General features: G+C 45.6%; 1 pseudogene; it reads left to right on the top strand.

Annotated features, from left to right (window-relative positions):
* Positions 1-2,416: 2,416 nt before the first annotated feature.
* On the top strand, positions 2,417-5,851 carry LOC125516665 (uncharacterized; annotated as a pseudogene).
* Positions 5,852-20,534: the final 14,683 nt, after the last annotated feature.

The following is a 20,534-nucleotide window of genomic DNA, read 5'->3' as shown; positions in this document are numbered from 1 at the left end:
GCTACTGGTACATACCCTCAGCCCCGAGGGAGAACTACTCCCTCCTCATCATGGAGAGCGCCGGGATGATGAAGATGGCCACCAGAGAAGGATTGCCCCTCCGGCAGGGTGCCGGAACGGGTCTAGATTGGTTTTTGATGGCTATGGAGGCTTCTGGTGGCGGAACTCCCGATCTAATCTCCGTTCTAGAAGTTTTAGGGTATATGGAGTTATATAGGTAGAAGAAGCACGTCAGGGGAGCCACGGGGGCCCCACGAGGCAGGGGCGTGCCCCCCACCCTCGTGGGCAGCTCCCGTATCTTCTGACGTGGGGTCCAAGTCCATCAGGTGTGTTTCCTTCCAAAAATAACTTCTCCAGTTGATTTCGTTCCGTTTCGACTCCGCCTGATATTCCTTTTCTTCGAAACACTAAAATAGGCGTAAAACAGCAAATCTGGGTTGGGCCTCCGGTTAATAGGTTAGTCCCAAAAATGATATAAAAGTGTATAATAAAGCCCATAAACATTCAAAACAGTAGATAATATAGCATGGACCAATTAAAAATTATAGATACGTTGGAGACGTATCACGGATATGAATATTCCTTTCTCTGTAAACCGACTATGTACAACCCTAGCCCCCTCCGGTGTCTATATAAACTAGAGGGTTTAGTCCATAGAGGTGATCATAATCATATAGGCTAGACATCTAGGGTTTAGCCATCATGATCTTGTGGTAGATCCACTGTTGTAACCCCTATACTCATCAAAGTCAATCAAACCGGACGTAGGGTATTACCTCCATCAAGAGGGCCCGTGTAAGTGCATCTAGTGCCCCTTAGTGATTTTGGTGTATTGAAGACTTATAGGTTAAGGGACTAATGGGTTTGTGAGTGTACACAGGTCTACAAGTCTATGAGCAGTTTGATATTTACAGAGAAAGTCGACCCCTAAAAATGAAGTTCTTCGACTGAAGACTTTAGATTTCTGAAGACTTTCTAAAGACTTTGAAAGTGAAGAAATTGGTGTGACCATGAAGACTTGGTATTCATTCAAGGAACATGAAGCGTGAAGACTTTTGTTTTTGTAGTTTCTTTTTCTCTTTCTTGAGTCATAGGAAACACCGAACTATTAAAGGGGATCGAGGAAATACTAAGGAAAAGTTTCCAGGTGATGATCAACTCAAAATCCTACACCTACCAATCCCTTCGAGTGAAGCCATTGGAAATCTCATGCAGTTCAGTCAATTTCTTCAGTGACAGAGATGAATCTCTTCTGTTCTCTGATAAATTTGTTCTAACTGAGGAGTTAGGAATTTGCCAGTAAAGATTGCCTACAAGTGAGGAACATGATAGCCCTGAGGAATTTGATAGTCAAATTTCCGACCGTTGTTGTGCTACGTGCCAGCTGTCCCAAAATATCTCCCCACCTAACGGTCATATCATTTAAGGGCATTTATGTCTTATCATGTTGGGCTGCTCCCTAGGCAATAAATAGCCGCCCCCCTACGACCACTAGCTGGTTGGCCGCTCCGAGAGAAACTGACACTTTTCATTTGAGAGCATCCCATCCTCCGAGGACTTTGAGCGAATATTATCAAGTGAGGAAAACCCAAACCCAAACACCTACAAACCCAAAGTGATTGAGCATCACTGAAGAGATTGATCCTGCGTGGATCCGACGCTTGTTACCTTTGAAGACTATGCATCTTCCAGACGGTTAGGCGTCATGGTCTAGAGCATCCAAGAGGAAATTGCGGATCGCCGAGTGACCGAGTTTGTGAAGGTTTGGAAGTCACATGAAGACTTACCACGAGTGATTGGGCGAGGTCTGTGTGACCTTAGCTCAAGGGGAATACGGTGAGGACTAAGTGTCCTGAGTTGCGTGTTTAGGACTGGGTGTCCGGGACTGTGTCTCCTCAGGTTTGAATACCTAGCCGCCCTAACCAGACGTACAACTGTCACAGTAGTTGGAACTGGTCTACCAAATCATTGTCTTCACCAAGCCTATTGGTTCTATTTCCTCAACCCTTCCATTTCCTCATTTCTGTGTTGTGTGCTTGTTCATATCTATTCCAAGACTCTGACTGAAGACTTTCTCAATTTCCTCAGTTCAATTTCTTCAGTCTGTTTGTCTTCATCATGTTTTATCCTGTGTTTACGCTTTCTGTACTCTGCGTCTTTTTTTCATTTCATCATGATATCCATGTTTGTGTTATGTCATGTATGCATCTGACTACTTATTCTGCTGTAAGTAGTTTTTCGCTTAGGAATTTCCTCACCCTGAAATTCCTCAGTGAAGAATTTATAAAAATCGCCTATTCACCCCACCCATCTAGTCGACTTAACACACTTTCAATTGGTATCATAGCAAGGTACTCCCCTGTTCTGTGTGATTTTTGTTTAACCGCCTGGAGTTTTAGTTATGTCGACCGCAGGAATGAAGACTATGACATGCCCCATCTTCGACGGTCATGATTATCCCAGGTGGAAGGCCATGATGAAGAAGCGCCTCATGGTGATGAACAGCGAACTCTGGACCGTCACCGAGATAGGTCTTACTGACCTATGCAAGATGGCGGAGGCTGATGATATTTGCAAATACACGCTACTCAACCTCACGGTGAAGGACATCATCTGCTCCGGCTTGTCACAAAATCAGTTCAGGAACGTTATGCATCTCTGTCATGTGAAGCTCATCTGGGACCGACTCTCTGAGGTCTATGAAGGCCATCGATCTCACCATGAACCCTGGTTTGAGGACTTCATGGAATCGTGCAAGACTATGACTTTCAATCCAGAATCATCATCCTCTCCACCATGCCTTATGGAAAAATGTGCCAAGCTAACTGAATGCTACTTATCTGAGTCCAGTGATGATGAATCTAGTGATGAATTTGGACCCAGTTATGTCAAACTTGCTTCCCTTGCCACTAAACAACAAAGAGCTTTGGAAAAAGTTCAAAACATGCTAGATGAGAGCGACGATATGTTGGGTGAAGAAATGGATCATTCTAAAGCTTTGGCTAAAATTCTTCAGGGACTCCAGTACAAGTTTGATAACCTTCAGAGTCATCATAACACTCTCTTATCTGATCATGAGAAGCTTTCTTATGAATTTCTTCAAAGAAAGCAAGATCTTGAGCAGTTAAGAGTGAGTTATGAAGATCTTCAGAAGGAGCGTGATTCATTACTTGCTCAACAAATCGGCGCTACTCAGGAAGAATTTATTCCTCCATGTTTGAAGTGCATTGAACGTGAATCTGCTAATTCTTCACCTGAATGCTCAAATGCTTCCATTGCTGCAAATCCTTTAACTATCTCTACTATCACTAATTCCTCATCTGAGGACATTGCTAGTATCACTGATGATGCAGGGCTGAAGGAATTGTATATGACAGGCATGTACAAAAGCCTCAAAGGGCATCAGGCTCTTTGTGATGTGCTTAAAAAGCAGATCCTCAACAGGAAACCTAGGAGAGTGAAGTCTATTTTAAACCTTGATTTTATACATGCAGTCAAAACTGAACCCTAACTTCTCAATCCCTGAAATCGGTACCCTGTACTTGTCAATCCCGATTAATCTCAACCCTGAACCCGTTCAAACCAGTTTGGCATGGTAGGAAAGAACGATCCCGGTCGGGATCACACACTACTCTCACTGACTACACAGGTCCACCTGTCCTGTTCAGCTTCTATCTCATGTCCATCTTCTATCCGTCCCTCTCTCTCTCCCCAAGAACGCGTACCTCGGACTGATGCAGTAGGCACCCAGCTAGGCAATGGTTGGTGCGAGTTGACCGGTCAACGCTTCGGCGCGGGCCCAAGGGTGGGGCTTCGGGTCGCTGGCGATGACGACAACAACGATCGACAGCCTCGTGGTCCGAGCGGGTGGTGGTGGCAAGGCTCGACAGAGCTCGCCGAAGTAGCGTTTCCTTGAAATTGAGACGAGCATGAGGTTAAGCCGAGGGATTTGAAGACTTAGGGTAGAGGAAGTGGAGTCTGGAGGATGGTCTGCGTTGCCTGTCCACGGTGCACCATCGACGGGACGGTGGGCAACCGCTGGCGAGCACCATGCCAGCAGCACAGCAACGACTACCGTGGCGTGTGGGGATAGCAGAGAAGCATGGACATCCTGGTGTGTATCATGGGAAAGAAAATTGAGAGGCATGACCGCATGGGCGCCAGTCTTGTCGCCGTCCATGCAGCGTGTGTTCTGCATGGCGAGCTCTCGCGACGGAGCAAGCAACTGCCTAGTTCGAGCAGTGGGGGAAGAGATCGAGGTATAAGGAGCGATTATAGAGATCATCCAAGGACACGGTAAGCCATAGGGGCGGGCGGAGTGAGCTCGGAGGCGAGGTGAGCTGCTGAGGAGTGCATGCACACTACAACTGTTCGACATAATGGTAGTCGCTCGGCATGGCATACGATGACAGCACGGTTGCACCTCACTACCATAGAGTGGCACGTGACCACATCGTGGTGCAAGTTTCTGGTCTGACTCATGGCGCCAGAGAGGTAGCTCTGATTTGGTTGTCAGCACGTCAGCGACGGCGTTGTGCCTGAAAAGCTGCTGGTGCGCACCGTTCCGAAGTGGACGATGAGGTGCACGGTGTCACGCTCAGCGACCTCGCCGCGTACTACTGTTGGCCGGTGACCATCGTCGTCATCCTCACCCACGCGTCGTGCCTGGACAAGTCGGAGGCCCTAGAGCCATCGTGTGATTCGAGGCTAGCTAGCTGCCGTCCATTGATATGCCTACTGATCGATCTTGCTACTAGTGTATAGTACAGTGTTGAATCGATTGGATTAGGCCGACTTACATGCATGAATGGCGATCCATGCGGTCGCTGCCTTGCATGCTCGTGAGTACGACTCTCAAGGCGGAGGGTGTGCCGTGGAGCGCCATTGCGAGCAGGCGGGCGAATGAGGCTGTGGAGGTATATGATGAGAAAAATATGACATGTTGAGAAAAATATGACATGTGGGACAGGGATGTAAGTGACAGTAGGTTCTGATCCTAGCCGGGTTGGATATTTTCCAGGTGCTCCAAACAGCTTAAGGGTTAATATTGACCGGGATCACAGAGTATAGGGTGCCGATTTCAGGGATTCGAAGGTCAGGGTTTAATTGCGACGAGCCACACGAGTTCAAGGTTTTTTTCAGACTTCACTCACCCTAGGAAAGAGGGTATTGCCTTCAAGAGGAAATTCAATGCTGATGGGACCTACTAGAAACCTGAACAGTATCCCAAAACCTCATGGGTTGCTGCAAAGGGACCTTCAGTGGATCCATCTACGTTATCTGGTTTTACATGTGAATCTTCATATTATTCTAATGAGTCATTTGACTCCAACTATAAACTGTTCAAAATCAGAATGGTGAAGTATTTGCTAGATATGTTGGCACCAACTACAGGAACGGTTCTCCTATGAAGAAAATCTGGGTTCCCAAAAGGTGCCTTGAAAATCTTAAGGTGAATGTCATCATGACACCACCTGTGAAGAATAGGAACCCCAGATCAAATTCTTCGTATGGACCAAATTCTTCATATGGATCCAAGTCCTCATATGCACCAAATTCCTTACGTGGATCAAATTCCTCAAAAGGATCAAAGTCTTCATATGAACATCATCGTGCTAACCCTTCTGTTTTGCAGGGAAGATCTAAGGATTGTGGATATGTGCATTATTCTTCAAATCATTATGTTCATAAGTCCTCGAAGAATGTCTCTACTTACTCTTATGCTTACCCTAACCTTTCTTATGTGAAATGAAGTGGATTGGCATCTATGCCACCTTTCTCTTATGGAGCTCGCAGAATGATGCACTCTTTGCCACCCCTTCAGATGTGGGTGGTGAAGAAAAAGAACTAATCTCTTATGCAGGGTCAGGTCTCCAGACGAACTTAAATGCCTGAAGAATTTGCTGGAGACCTGAATATGCTTGAAAGGACACAAGATAATCATGAAGAAATGAATTCTCATGTCTCACGTCCTCATACTGCTTTATTGCTACCTCTTGAGCACTGCGTTGGTTTTCCGTTGAAGAGGAAAGGGTGATGCAGTAGAGCAGCATAAGTATTTCCCTCAATTTTTGAGAACCAATGTATCAATCCAGTAGGAGGCCACGCACCAGTCCCTCGCACCTACACAAACAAATAAACTCCTCGCAACCAACATGATAAAGGGGTTGTCAATCCCTTCACGGTCACCTACGAGAGTCAGATCTGATAGATATGATAAGATAATATTTTTGGTATTTTTATGATAAAGAGAAATAAAGATGCAAGTAAAATAAATGGCAAAGGAAATAAATATGTATTGGAAGATTAATATGATGGAAAATAGACCCGGGGGGGCATAGGTTTCACTAGAGGCTTCTCTCGAGAGCATAATTATTACGGTGGGTGAACAAATTACTGTTAAGCAATTGACTGAATTGAGCATAGTTATGAGAATATCTAGGTATGATCATGTATATAGGCATCACGTCCGAGACAAGTAGACCGACTCCTGCCTGCATCTACTACTATTACTTCACACATCGACCGCTATCCAGCATGAATCTAGAGTATTAAGTTCAAGAGAACAAAGTAACGCTTTAAGCAAGATGACATGATGTAGAGGGATAAACTCATGCAATATAATATAAACCCCATCTTGTTATCCTCGATGGCAACAATACAATACGTAACTTGCTTCCCCTACTGTCACTGGGAAAGGACACCGCAAGATTGAACCCAAAGCTAAGCACTTCTCCCATTGCAAGAAATATCAATCTAGTAGGCCAAACCAAACTGATAATTCGAAGATACTTGCAAAGATAACCAATCATACATAAAAGAGTTCAGAGAAGATTCAAATATTGTTCATAGATAAACTTGATCATAAACCCACAATTCATCGATCTCAACAAACACACCGCAAAAGAAGATTACATCGAATAGATCTCCACAAGAGAGGGGGAGAACTTTGTATTGAGATCCAGAAAGAGAGAAGAAGCCATCTAGCTAATAACTATGGACTGTAGGTATGAAGTAAACTACTCACACTTCATCGAAGAGGCTATGGTGTTGATGTAGAAGCCCTCCGTGATCGATACCCCCTCCGGTGGAGCTCCAAAAAAGGCCCCAAGATGGGATCTCGTGGATACAGAAAGTTACGGCGGTGGAATTAGGGTTTTGGATCCGTATCTAGTAGTTTGGGGGTAAGTAGGTATATATAGGAGGAAGGAGTACATCGGTGGAGCAACATGGGCCCCACGAGGGTGGAGGGTGTGCCTGGGGGGTATCTATGCCCCCTACCTCGTGCCTTCCTCGTTGATTGCTTAACGTAGGGTCCAAGTCCTCTGGATCATGTTCATTCCAAAAATCACGTTCCCAAAGGTTTCATTCCGTTTGGACTCCATTTGATATTCTTTTTCTGCAAAACCCTAAAATATGCAAAAAACAGCAATTCTGGGGCTGGGTCTCCAGTTAATAGGTTAGTCCCAAAAATAATATAAAAGTGTATAATAAAGCCCAATAATGTCCAAAATAGGATATAATAAAGCATGGAACAATAAAAAATTATAGATACGTTGGAGACGTATCAAGCATCCCCAAGCTTAATTCCTGCTCGTCCTCGAGTAGGTAAATGATAAAAACAGAATTTTTGATGTGGAATGCTACTTGGCATAATTTCAATGTAATTCTCTTAATTGTGGTATGAATATTCAGATCCGAAAGATTCAAGACAAAAGTTTAATATTGACATAGAAATAATAATATTTCAAGCATACTAACTAAGCAATTATGTCTCTTCAAAATAACATGGCCAAAGAAAGTTATCCATACAAAATCATATAGTCTGGCTATGCTCCATCATCACCACATAAAGTATTCAAATCATGCACAACCCCGATGACAAGCCAAGAAATTGTTTCATACTTTTGGTGTTCTCAAACTTTTTCAATCTTCACGCAATATATGAGCGTGAGCCATGGGCATAGCACTATAGGTGGAATAGAATGGTGGTTGTGGAGAAGACAAAAAGGGAGAAGATAGTCTCACATCAACTAGGCGTATCAACGGGCTATGGAGATGCCCATCAATAGATATTGAAAGTGCGTTATATCGACTAGAGGGGGGTGAATAGGCGATTTTTATGAAAGTCTTCAAAACTTGGGAGTTATGAAGACAAACAGTGAAGATTATGCCTATTACTATGCAGCGGAAGTTAGATTACACTATGCCAGCCATGGTCATGTATTCAATAGAGTGAAAGCACAGTGACAAACAGCTTCAGTGTAATAAGGATCAAGTAGGAAGAAGTTATGAAGCCAAGCAGATCATGCATTCACGTTGTGAAGACAAATGATAAAGCAAGCACGCAATGACTTCACAATGAGTAACAGCAAGAGAAGGAAGTGAAGATGAAACCAGTGACTCGTTGAAGACAATGATATGTTGGACCAGTTCCAGTTGCTGTGACAACTGTACGTCTGGTTGGAGCGGCTAGGTATTTAAACCTTTGGACACACAGTCCCGGACACCCAGTCCTGAACACACAGTTCAGGACACCAAGTCCTCACCGTAATCTCCTTGAGGTAAGGTCACTTAGTCCTCGCCCAATCACTCTGGTAAGTCTTCAAGGTAGACTCCCAAACCTTCACAGACTTCGTTCACTGGCAATCCACAATGTCTCTTGGATGCTCTGAACGCGACGCCTAACCGTCTGGAGGATTCACAGTCCTCAAGTGTAATAAGTCTTCAGATCACACAGACAAGAAGACTTAAGTGATGCCCAATTTACTCTGGCTCTGGGTGGTTAGGGCTTTTCTCCTCACTAGGAATTTTCTCTCAAAGGCTTCGAGGTGGGTTGCTCTCAAACGACAAAAGCCGTGCACTGAAATATGAGCAGCCGACTGTTTATGGTTGTGGGGGTGGGCTATTTATAGCCACTTGGCAACCCGACCTGATTTGTTCGAAATGACCCTGGGTCACTAAGGAACTGACACGTGTCTCAATGGTCAGATTTCAAACTCTCATGGCAACTTTACTTGGGCTACAAGCAAAGCTGACTTGTCCGGCTCTGGACAAGATTTGCTCTCATTGTCTTCAGTCGAAGACATAGGTTTTTGATTTAGGCATCACTTAAGTCATTCTGACTTTTTCTCCTGGACCCCACTTAACAGTACGGTGGTTCCTATGACTCAACAAAAATAAAAAGAACTACGAAAGATCTAAGTCTTCGAGTTCCATAGGCTTCATAACGTGTCTTCTGTTGTCATAGTCTTCAATGTGAATATCTTCATATACCACCTTTGACTTCAATGTCTTCATTCATTTTTAGGGGTCATCTCTGGTAGTAAACCGAATCAATGAGGGACTTCTACCTGTGTTTTCCTGCAATTCTCACAAACACATTAGTCCCTCAACTAGGTTTGTCGTCAATACTCCAAAACCAACTAGGGGTGGCACTAGATGCACTTACAGATATCAATGTGAGTGAGTAGGGATTGACATGCAACGGATGCACTAGAGCTATAAGTATATGAAAGCTCAACAAAAAGAAACTAAGTGGGTGTGCATCCAACTTGCTTGCTCAGGAAGACCTAGGGCATTTTGAGGAAGCCCATCGTTGGAATATACAAGCCAAGTTCTATAATGAAAAATTCCCACTAGTATATGAAAGTGATAACATAGGAGACTCTCTATCATGAAGATCACGGTGCTACTTTGAAGCACAAGTGTGGAAAAGAAGATAGTAGTATTGCCCCTTTTTATTTATTCTCTTTTTGGCCTTCTTTTTTTATTTGGCCTTTCTCTTTTTTGGGGGACAATACTCTATGAATGATGATCATCACACTTCTATTTATTGACAACTCAATGATTACAACTCGATACTGGAATAAAGTATGACTCTATATGAATGCATGCGACGGTGTACCGGGATAGCAATGATGCATGAGTGACTTATATGAAAGAATTATGAATGGTGGCTTTGCCACAACTAAAATATCAACTACATGATCATGCGAAGCAATATGACAATGATGGAGCATGTCATAGTAAACGGGACGGTGGAAAGTTGCATGGCAATATATCTCGGAATGGCTATGGAAATGCCATGATAGGTAGGTATGGTGGCTGTTTTGAAGAAGGTATATGGTGGGTGTATGATACCGGCGAAAGGTGTGCGGTATTAGAGAGGCTAGCAATGGTGGAAGGGTGAGAGTGCGTATAATCCATGGACTCAACATTAGTCATAAAGAAATCACATACTTATTGCAAAAATCTATTAGTTATCGAAGCAAAGTACTACACGCATGCTCCTAGGGGGGTAGATTGGTAGGAAAAGACCATCGCTCGTCCCCGACCGCCACTCATAAGGAGGACAATCAATAAATACATCATGCTCCGACTTCTTAACATAACGGTTCACCATACGTGCATGCTACAGGAATCACAAACTTCAACACAAGAATTTCTCAAATTCACAACTACTCAACTAGCACGACTCTAATATCACCATCTCCATATCTCAAAACAATTATCAAGTTTCAAACTTCTCATAGTATTCAACACACTCATAAGAAAATTTTATTATTAATCTTGAATGCCTAACATAATTAAATAAAATTACCATGCTGTTTTGTAGCATTCTCAAAATAATCTAAGTGAAGCATGAGAGAACAATGGTTTCTATAAAACAAATCTACCAACGTGCTCTAAAAGATGTAAGTGAAGCACTAGAGCAAAAACTATATAACTCAAATGATATAAGTGAAGCACATAGAGTATTCTAACAATTTCTGAATCATGAGTGTCTCTCTCAAAAAGGTGTTTGCAGCAAGGATGATTGTGGAAAACTAACAAATAAAGACTCAAATAATACAAGACGCTCCAAGCAAAACACATATCATGTGGTAAATAAAAATATAGCTCCAAGTAAAGTTACCGATAGAAGTAGACGAAAGAGGGGATGCCTTCTGGGGCATCCCCAAGCTTTGGCTTTTAGGTTTTCTTACATTATCTTGGGGGTGCCATGGGCATCCCCAAGCTTAGGCTCTTGCCACTCCTTGTTCCATAATCCATCAAATCTTTACCCAAAACTTGAAAACTTCACAACACAAAACTTAAAGTAGAAAATCTCGTGAGCTCCGTTAGCGAAAGAAAACAAAAAACCACTTCAAGGTACTGTAATTAACTCATTCTTTATTTATATTGGTGTTAAACCTAATGTATTTCAACTTCTGTATGGATTATGAACTATTTTACTAGCCATAGATTCATCAAAATAAGCAAACAACACACGAAGAACAGAATCTGTCAAAAACAGAACAGTCTGTAGTAATTTGTAGCTAACGCAAGATCTGGAACCCCAAAATTCTAAAATAAATTTCTGGACGTGAGTAATTTATCTATTAATCATCTGCAAAAGGAATTAACTAAATAGCACTTCCCAAATAAAAATGGCAGCAGTTCTTGTGAGTGCTAAAGTTTCTGTTTTTACAGCAAGATTAAAAAGACTTTCCCCAAGTCTTCCCAATGGTTCTACTTGGCACAAACACTAATTAAACACAAAAAACACAACCAAAACAGAGGCTAGATAAATTATTTATTACTAAACAGGAGCAAAAAGCAAGGAATAAAAATAAAATTGGGTTGCCTCCCAACAAGCGCTATCGTTTAACGCCCCTAGCTAGGCATAAAAGAGAAGATAGATTTAGGTATCTTTAGTTGGTAATTCTTTAATGAGACATCTATCACCTTTAGGAGTTTCTTTCCTTTTATCAACAATCAAACTTCTAGGCACAAAATCGAAAAAATCATTAGTAGCAAATGGTTCCTTAATGATAGTAAAAAGATTAGGATGAATACTTATAGATCTGAGATCCGCAGTTTCTTTGCTAGAGGATTCACCCTTATTTTTAGGAACATACATGAGCTTGGAAATTTTAGTTGGAGTACTTGGGGTATTCTTTACGGAAGAAAAAGCGGTTCCCATGTTGGTAATGATACCCTCAAATTTATCGATTCTAGTGGAATCATGATTTATTCTTTCATTAACTATGGGTTCATTCTCCTTAATATTTTTCAAAGTGACTCCTACTTTAGATCCATATTGTCTAATTTGGTTGTGGATCTTTTTTATCGAAATTTTCAATTAACTCTACGGTAGCAACTTTATTTTCAATAATTTCAAGTTTTTTCATTACATGCTCCAAAGTTAACATAGTTCCATTAACCAAAAGAGGGGGTGAGCCAAACAAATCTATCATAGCATTATAGGAATCAAAAGTGTGGCTACCCAAGAAGTTCCCTCCGGTAATGGTATCAAGGACATATATGTGCCAAGGAATAACACGTACATAAAAATTGCGAAGAAGAATAGAACTAGATTGCTTCCTGGTAGATCTATTTTGAGCATTGCAAATTCTATACCAAGCGTCTTTTAGGTTTTATCCTTCCCTTTGCTTAAAATTAAGAACTTCATTTTCGGGAGACAACAGAGAAGATAGGGGACTAGCCATAATGACAAGCAAGCAAATCGACACACAAGCAAACAAGAAACGAGCAAAAAGAGGTGAATAGAAAAAAGAGAGAGAGGATAGAGAGAGGGCGAATAAAACGGCAACGGTGAAGTGGGGGGAGAGGAAAACGAGAGGCAAATGGAAAATAATGTAATGCGTGAGATAAGGATTTGTGATGGGTACTTGGTATGTTGACTTTTCGATAGACTCCCCGGCAACGGCGCCATAAATCCTTCTTGCTACCTCTTGGGCACTGCGTTGGTTTTCCCTTGAAGAGGAAAGGGTGATGCAGTAGAGCAGCGTAAGTATTTCCCTCAGTTTTTGAGAACCAAGGTATCAATCCAGTAGGAGGCTGTCGGTGTCAAAATCGACGGATCTCGGGTAGGGGGTCCCGAACTATGTGTCTAAGGCGGATGGTAACAGGAGGCAGGGGACACGATGTTTTACCCAGGTTCGGGCCCTCTTGATGGAGGTAAAACTTTACGTCCTGCTTGATTAATATTGATGATTTGGGTAGTACAAGAGTAGATCTACCACGAGATCAGAGAGGCTAAACCCTAGAAGCTAGCCTATGGTATGATTGTATGTTGTCCTACGAACTAAAACCCTCCGGTTTATATAGACACCGGAGAGGGTTAGGGTTACACAAGGTCGGTTACAAAGGAGGAGATACACATATCCGTATTGCCTAGCTCTCCTTCCACGCCAAGTAGAGTCCCATCCGGACACGAGACAGAGTCTTCAATCTTGTATCTTCATAGTCTAACAGTCCGGCAAATGGATATAGTCCGGCTGTCCGGAGACCCCATAATCCAGGACTCCCTGAGTAGCCCCTGAACCAGGCTTTCAATGACGATGAATCCGCCGTGCAGTATTGTTTTCGGCATTGCAAGGCGGGTTCCTCCTCTGAATACACCACGGAAGAATTTGAATATAAGGATAGTAAGTTCCACATACCACCGTAGAGAGAATAATATTTCCACAAATCCAATCCGCTGACTTGTTTTGGCAACACGACATTATGTCACGGCCCGGTGATTATTCGAACCATTTCCTTTAACTAGCCCCGCACATAACACGAGGCAGTTTTTTGACACGTCTCTGTCAAAGCAGAGATCGTGTCCCCTTATCACGGGATTATCATCAATACGGGTGTGGGTAACCCAACCGCACCATCGATTACGGCGCTTGGGGGACAAGCGAGTTTTACCAGGCTAGTGGGGACGCATAGTTTCGTTCGCCCATATAAAGGGATAAGGATTTACCTTTTCATCCACGCCTTCTTCCTCCTTTGCTCATCCATCTTTGCACACTCGAGCTCCAGCGCCCAAGTTCGCATTTCCCACCTCGACCTTCTCCAACCATGTACGGAGCGGGAGGCAGGTACATGGTCTCCTCCGTCACGGAGGGACACATCAAGAAGCTGAGGAGAGCCGGATACCTGCCCGACGACATCACGCACCGGCTCCCAGATGAAGGGCGGCTCATCCCCACCCCAGGCCCCATGAGAGAGTAGTGTTCCTTACCCATTTCCTCCGCGTAATGGGATTCCCTCTCCACCCATTCATCCAGGGGCTCATGTTCTACTACGGCCTGGATTTCCACGATCTGGCCCCGAACTTCATCCTCAACATCTTGGCGTTTATCGTCGTGTGCGAGGCCTTCCTCCGCATCAAGCCCCACTTCGGCTTATGGCTGAAGACTTTCAATGTCAAGCCGAAGGTAGTGAGCGGCCGCCAGGCGGAGTGCGGAGGCGCCATGGTGGGCAAGATGCCCAACGTCACATGGCTCGAGGGCTCCTTCGTGGAGACCATAAAGGGGTGGCAATCGGGGTAGTTCTACATCACCGAGTCGTGTGACACTAAATGGGCAGCGGCCCCCGAGTTCCGATCTGGCTTCCCCATGCGGCTCACCTCCTGGCAAGAGAAGGGCCTGTCCAGGGGTAGTTCGGGAGAGCTGACCGGACTCCAAACATGTATTCAAAACATGGTGAACAAGAAGCTCAAACTTGTCAACATAGTCCAGGTCATGCTCAACCGCCGGATCCTCCCGTGCCAACAACGGGCTTTCAACTTGTGGGAGTTCGACCCGGCGCAGCACCGAATTCTGAACAGGCTCTTCGACCCAACTCATGAAGATGCCTAGAAGGTGCTATTCAAGAGCGTCGAGGTTCCCCCTCCCACTATTGAGGATCGTGGATTCAGCGCGAAGCGCCAAGCCAGCGCGGTAAGTTGTTTTACCTCTTACAGGATACTAGTTTTTCATAGTTTGACTCCATGCGGGATATAAACTCCCGTACATTTGACAGGACTGGCAGGAGACGGCCGGACAGAACGACTGTCCGGCTCCATTGCCCAAGGGCCCAACAGACACTCTTCTGATGAAGATGCTGACTCCGGCTCCTTACAAGGTGCCAGAGAAGACCAAGAAGGCCAAGGGAACCCGAAAGAGTTCCCGATGCCAGGCGTCATTGGACTCACCGTCTGATGACTCTACGACGCACTCCTCCCCCGAAGACGAGGAGGCAGAAGAAGATGCTCCCCCTCCAGACGGGGAAGAAAAGAAAAGGAAGGCCGCCCCAACTGGGGAGGCCGAAGGGTCCAAGAAAGGAAGGACTCTCCTTCCGGACAGCTCTACCACCGCCGCCGACGGCGAAGACGAGTGGCTTCCCAGGGCCAAGCCCCTGGGGAAGTCGTAAGTATTCGGATACCATAGTAACTCATAGCATTCCTTTATCGCACTGCTTCACCTAACGCCGAATATGAATATGCAGGCCGCCATGAGCCCGTATCGATGTATCGTTAGAAGGCTCCCTGGGCTCGTCGGATATGGATAGTGATCCAGTTACGACCACCACCTCCCCTCACCTTGCGGACGATGCCGAGGTATTGTCTCGAGAGGCACCGGGTCGAGGGGAGACAGTCCCGGAGGCGCCTCAAGGCGGCCTTCCGGACTCCGGGAGCAGAGGGGACAAGGCCCCTGAGGGCTCCGAGTTCGGCCCTCAGCCGAACACCGCGCCGGAACCTCCAGTGGTTCCGGACTCGGGCAGGCGGCCTCCTTCCAAGAGGGGCAAGACGCCTATACCGGTGACCTCTGTCTATCCAGAGGCGCCGGACAATCTGCTGGAAGCGCTTCGCAGTGCTTCCATCGACGAGGAGCACCGCACTATTATGAGTGTGGTGATCCAGAAGGTTCAGTCCGCCAAGAGCGGATTGACTGAAACCTGTGCCAGCCTTCTAACAGGCTTTGAGGTAAGTGTTTAAAATATAGAAAAAATATTACCGCATAGACAGTAGCCCCTGATGCTCTATTCGGTGTTCACAAAGAAAAGCCGAACAGAGGACCAAACAATATAGCAGGAGTCTAATATAAGTATGTTAATATGCATATGCAGGCTTCGCTGCTGGCGTCAGCCGCACTGACTACGGAGGTCGCCGTATTGAAGCAGGACCTTAAAGGGTCCCATGACGAGCTCGGCTGTAACGCCCCAGATGTAACTTTCCCTATTTGCACTCCAACTCTTGCCGTTTCCGGCGTTAAGTTATATTTATTTCTCGCGTTCGGGTCTTTGTCTCCGTGTGTTGTTCTCGTTTTCATGCATCTCATATCATGTCGTCATGTGCATTGCATTTGCATACGTGTTCATCTCATGCATTCGAGCATTTTCCCCGTTGTCCATTTTGCATTCCGGCGCTTCGTTCTCCTCCGGTGGCCATTTCTAGCTTTCTTTCGTGTGTGGGGGTTAAGCATTTCCGGATTGGACCGAGACTTGTCATGCGGCCTTGGTTTACTACCGGTAGACCGCCTGTCAAGTTTCGTATCATTTGGACTTCGTTTGATACTCCAACGGTTAACCGAGGGACCGAAAAGGCCTCGTGTGTGTTGCAGCCCAACACCCCTCAAATTTGGCCCAAAACCCACCAAACTCTGCTCCATGCCCTAGAGCGTTCGATCACGATCGCATGGCCGAAAACCGCACCTCATTTGGACTCTCCTAACTCCACTTATGTCTATAAATACCCCCTCCATTTTCGGATCTCGTCTTCCCCGTCCAAACCCTACTCAAAAAAAAAGATCTCCACCGACGGACGTGTCCGCCCCCGGCCGGACAGCGTCCGCCGCCGCAGCCCGCCCACTCGTCAGCCGCCACGTGGCAGGACCACATCGCGGCGGCCGCCGGCCCGCAGGCCCACGGGGGCCCTCCCGGCCCGCGTCATCGCCCCGCCGCCGCACCGGCCACCGCCGCCCCGCGCATCCCTCGCCCGCGCGCCCGCGCCCCGAGAACCCCGCCGGCCGCTGCCGCCACCTCCGCCACCGGATCCGGCCGGGGCTGGCCGGATCTGCCTCTCCGGCGACCTCCGGCGTCTTCCCCGACAACTCCGGCGAGCTTCTCCGGCCGACCTCGGTTCTCGTGCAAATCTGGATCTGAGATCCGTTTTGACCTAACGGTTGACTTTTCCCTCTCCGTCCAGATTTTTATGCCTACTTTGACCGCCCGTAATTTTGCATCCGTAGCTCCGATTTGGGTGTATTATATATCAAAATGTTCGCCTCGACGAGTACATCATTTCATTCCATTGCATCATTTTCATTTGAACTCATCTTGATGCCCTAAATGCTGTTAGAAGGAGGCTTTGTGAGTTAATTGTCACATCTGCTAGTTCATCTTAGACTTTTGTCATTTTTGCCATGATTATTGTGTGCATGCTATGCCTGTGAGTCCTTCATATGTTTTATTAAGGATTTTGTCTTATTTCTAGAGGTGCAACCCATGCATTTTTAGGATGTGTGTGGTGACTTGTGCAACCTTGCAAAGAGAGGCACCTGGGAAGTCAAGGATATTTTAGTTCATGATGCCATATGTTCAGCTTGTTTCCTAGTGATCCGTGCCTCTTTTGAGGATGATCAGTAAAGGAGTTTTGGTAATCATGTTATGCTCTCTCCATCCATGTCTTTGTTTGCAATTATGGAGCACCATAGCTTGAGTCAATCGAGCTCTACTTTTGCTTCGTGGTGAATCTAGGCAGATCGTCAACTCGTTTGCGATTTTGCCGTTGTTATTGTAGATGATCCGTGCATGCTATGCCATTGTTATTGCCATGTATAGCTTTGTATTTTGTGCCTTATTAATGGATGTATGCTTTCCTTGCCATGACTTGCACCGTGGTGAGTGCATCGAGCTCGTTTACATGCCTTCGTGAGTTATATTTCAGCATGTCTCAGTTTTCACCAAGTCTGAAAACTGATTGTGTTTTAGCTATGTTCGTGTGCCCGTTAATATATTTTGTGAACCCTTTTGGCCCTAGGTCGATTTGGGTCTTTTGTTAAGCTTGTTGAGTAGCTCCAGGCCATGTTCTTACTTGTCTTAATCAGGTCATGTATCATGTTGTTTTGCTGCTCCGAAGAGGGCTTCGTGATCTGAAATTTCAGACTAGTGTTAATTTCACTAAGTCTGGAATCTGTTTTGCATTTGTGTTTTTGCCATGCTTGTTTGAACCTCTTAATGGATGAATTGGCCGTGGCTCAGTGCTAGTCTTTTGTTAAGCATCTTGTGTGCATCCCTGCCATGTATTTTGTTGTCATGATTGGTGGATGTAGCATGTTCATTTCGTTGCGTTTAGATGCCTACTTGCTGTAAATCGCAGACCGGTGTCATATCTTAAAACGCTTGCCATTTCCAAACCGTAACTCCGATTCCAATGATCTTTATATCGTTTTCAAGCGATTTCATCCCCTCTATCCAGTGGCACCATTGGAATTCCAAGTTGAGGCCAGGTTCATGCATTTCCTGTCATATCTTGCATTTTGCATCCCGCATCGCATTCCATATAGCATATCATCATTTCATCATATTGCTTGGTCTTGCACGTGGTTGATTGTATCCTTGTTGCTTGTTTGTCTTCTTGGGTAGATCCGGGAGACGATTTCGCTACCGAGGAGCCCGTTGAGTTTGCTTGTGAGGATCCAGTCAACTCTGACAACTGTGCAGGCAAGATGATCATACTCTCAAAATCACTACTATCTTTGCTATGCTAGTTTGCTCGCTCTTGCTATGCCAATGCTACGATGCCTATCTTTTGCTTGTCAGCCTCCCAATTGCCATGTTGGAACTCTAACCCACCTTGTCCTAGCAAACCGTTGATTGGCTATGTTACTGCTTTGCTCAGCCCCTCTTATAGCGTTGCTAGTTGCAGGTGAAGATTGGAGGCAGTTCCTTGTTGGAACATCATTCATTTACTTGTTGGGGATATCATTATATTGCCATGTTATCTTAATGCATCTATATACTTGGTAAAGGGTGGAAGGCTCGGCCTCTCGCCTAGTGTTTTGTTCCACTCTTACCGCCCTAGTTTCCGTCACATCGGTGTTATGTTCCTGGATTTTGCGTTCCTTACGCGGTTGGGTTATAATGGGAACCCCTTGATATTTCGCCTCGATTAAAGCTTTTCCAGCAATGCCCAACCTTGGTTTTACCATTTGCCACCTAGCCTTTTCTTTCCCTTGGGTTCTGCAGACTCAAGGGTCATCTTATTTTACCCCCCCCCGGGCCAGTGCTCCTCTGAGTGTTGGTCCAAACTAGAGCCCCTTGCAGCGCCACCTCGGGGAAACTCGAGGGCTAGTTTTAGTTGTACGGATTGCTTATCTGAGTGTGCCCTGAGAAAGAGATATGTGCAGCTCCTATCGGGATTTGTCGGCACATTCGGGCGGTGTTGCTGGTCTTGTTTTAACCTGTCGAATTGTCTTGTTGTACCGGGTTGCCGAGTCTGATCGGTGTGTCTCGGGTGGAGGTCTATTCCTTCGTTGACCGTGAGAGCTTGTCATGGGCTAAGTTGGGACCCCCTGCAGGGATTGAACTTTCGAAAGCCGTGCCCGCGGTTATGGGCAGATGGGAATTTGTTAATGTCCGGTTGTAGATAAATTGAACCTTAATTAATTAAAATGAATCAACCGTGTGAGTTACCGTGATGGCCTCTTCTCGGCGGAGTCCGGGAAGTGGATACGTTGTTGGAGTAATGCTTGCGCAGGTTGCTCTTCTAGATTCTCGCTCGCGCTTTGCCTCCTCTTCTCGCTCTCTTTTGCGTATAAGATAGCCACCACATATGCTAGTCGCTTGCTGCAGCTCCACATATATTTGCCTTATCCATTCCTATAAGCTTAAATAGTTTTGATCGCGAGGGTGCGAGATTGCCGAGTCCCTGTGGCTCACAGATACTATAATTCCAGATGCAGGACCAGGTGATTTCGCTCCAGGTGACGAGTACGAGCTCAAGTGGGAGTTCGACGAGGACTCTCAGCGTTATTATGTTTCCTTTCCCGATGATCAGTAGTGGTGCCTAGTCGGGGTTTGATTCAGGGCCTTGTCGCATGTTGGGTTTTTCTTCTATTTTGGCGCCGTAGTCGGGCCATGAGTGATTGTTTGATGGATGTTATTTATGTACTCTGATGTGACGTGGCGAGTGTAAGCCAACTATGTATCTCCCCCTTTTATTATGTACTACATGGGATGTTGTAATGATTGCTTGACTTGCGACATTGCTTTCAATGCGGTTATGTCTCTAAGTCGTGCCTCGACACGTGGGAGCTATAGCCGCATCGAGGGCGTTACATCGGCCTTGCCAAGAGGCAGCTCGAGGAGAACAAAGGTAAGTAGTACCTAGTCTATGGAGATGTATAAAAAGAATGCGATTGCAAAATGACAGGATCATGATGAATTTGCCAAGGGCCATGTACGAAATGGCGACCCTAAAGCAAGCGCTGTCCGAGGCCGAAGATAAAGCGGCCAAGGAGCGCCCCGAGCGAGAAAGGCAAGAGGCTCGGGTGGGCGAGGTGCAGCAAGAGCTCCAGGCTCTCATGACGAAGCACGAGGCGTTGGAGCTTGACTCGAAGACGCGAGAGTCTGAGCTAGCTGCGGCCCTCGAGAGCGCAAAAAGTGCCAAGGCCGAAGCCCAAAAGGCCCTCCAGGAGATCGACACGATGAAGAAAATAGCGGCGGGTAAGGCATTCTATATGCAAAGCAAGCATGTAAAAGTAAATTACCGA

The sequence above is a fragment of the Triticum urartu genome, chromosome 6A (genome assembly GCF_056163025.1).
Source record: "Triticum urartu cultivar PI428250 chromosome 6A, HENAU_Tu73, whole genome shotgun sequence".
NCBI lineage: Eukaryota > Viridiplantae > Streptophyta > Magnoliopsida > Poales > Poaceae > Triticum > Triticum urartu.
Note: the sequence above shows the minus strand (reverse complement) of the source record. Positions and strands in the feature narration are given on the sequence as shown.